At 43.9% G+C, this 1,708-nt stretch overlaps 1 non-coding gene across 1 annotated transcript; it reads right to left on the reverse strand.

Annotated features, from left to right (window-relative positions):
- Window positions 1–461: 461 nt before the first annotated feature.
- LOC141654510 (small nucleolar RNA R71) lies at window positions 462–570 on the reverse strand. The gene has a single exon (XR_012548068.1). It is a non-coding gene; the product is annotated as a small nucleolar RNA R71 (small nucleolar RNA).
- Window positions 571–1,708: the final 1,138 nt, after the last annotated feature.

Genomic DNA, 1,708 nt, shown 5'->3' on the forward strand with positions numbered 1-1,708 from the left:
TGCTTACCTTTGCTTCTAGTTTTGCTTTTGCACAGTTAGAAGACAGGTTTTTGAGAGGAAGGCTTGAGTACTCTCAGTTCTGCGAATATGGCTACAATATATGATAATCTTCAGCCAAAGGAACACCATCTTCCAAAGGGGCACCAGTTACCTACCCCTACTACCGGTAACTTCGAATTTCATTCCTCTTATATCGATTTAGTGGAGCGAAATCGGTTTTCTTGGTCTACGAGATGAGGACCCCTTGAAGCATATGGAAATTTTCACGGACTCACTCATTGTTCCATACCTATACTAGTGGGGTGACTCGGGATGAAGTAAAGGGGGTGATGTTCTTATACTCCTTGAAGGACTCTAAGACGAGATTGGTACCGCTACCTTGATAGGGTAGCAGTGAGTCACAGATTGGACATCTCTAGCATTAGCCTTCTACAAGAAGTACTTCCCGCTTTCAAAGACTGATGCCTTGAGGAGTAAAATTACAAATTTCCAGCAAGAAGCTGATGAGGGTTTTTGTGAGGCATGAGGACGTTTCAAAAGTTTGGTCCGAGCTGTCCCTCACCATGGCTTCCAGCAGTGGTATCTTTGCAACTTATTCTACAATGCTTTATATGATGATTACAAGGTCATCCTGGACGCAGCTGCGAATGGTAGGTTCCAAAACAATATCGGTCAGAATAGAGGTTGGAACACTATTGAGGAGATGGCGGTCCATAGAGCTGAGTTTGGGAGTTCACGTGGAAATTCACGAAAGCAAAGTGATGAAATGAGTACCGTTGTGACACTCATTACTTCTATTACTGCCCGTCTCGAGAAGCTCGAGGCCTCTGAAGCTTCCAAGGAAAGAGTTGAAATTCCTGTCCATAATTCAAATGAGACCGCGAGGTTGAGAGAAATGGTCCAACTTCTTTTGGTTCAAGTGGCGAATATAGAAGCAGCCGGGATTGAGTCCTCAAAGAATTTTGTGAAGCAGTTGGAGAACATAGAGGCTAAGCAAGTCGCCAATTCTTCAAGCAAATGTGAAGGGACAATTGAAACGATTAATGCCATTAATCTCAGAAGCGGCCTCTCTTATGAAGGTCCCGACAAGCCAAGAGGGGACTCGGGAAATGATGAAGAAGCTAGTTTAATTTCTGGTGCAAAAACGAGCTCAATTGCCAGTACTTCTGGTCGATCGACCACTACTATCAGTCGATCGACTCATGTGTCAGATAAAAAAGTTTCTGATCAGAAACTATTCACACCCAGCATAAGTAGTCGATCGACCAACATTGTCAGTCGATCGACTGAGATTCCTGTCGAAGAGGCTTCTGTCCAGGAACTGTTCACGCCCAGCCAGACTGGTCGATCGACCACTCCTACCAGTCGATCGACCGGGATTCCAGTGCAGGATGCAAATCCGTCAACTAGTTTGCATGATTCTACACTTATTGATGATTTGACGGAGGTTTTAAACTTACGGCAGCCAAAGGTTACTGATCCTACGGCCAGTGTTGCAGTCCCGTATCCGAAGCGTTTAAAGAATACAAAGCTGGAGCGCAAGTTTGGTAAGTTTTTGGAGATGGTCCAGAATCTCGAGGTAACGATTCCTTTCACTGATTTAATTACCCAGGTACCTTCTTACGCTAAATTTATGAAAGACATTTTAAATCGTAAGAGAAATTTTCGTGATGATGGTAATGTTGCTTTTGTGGAAGAATGCAATGCT

Source organism: Silene latifolia, chromosome 4, assembly GCF_048544455.1.
Source record: "Silene latifolia isolate original U9 population chromosome 4, ASM4854445v1, whole genome shotgun sequence".
In the NCBI taxonomy this organism is placed as follows: domain Eukaryota; kingdom Viridiplantae; phylum Streptophyta; class Magnoliopsida; order Caryophyllales; family Caryophyllaceae; genus Silene; species Silene latifolia.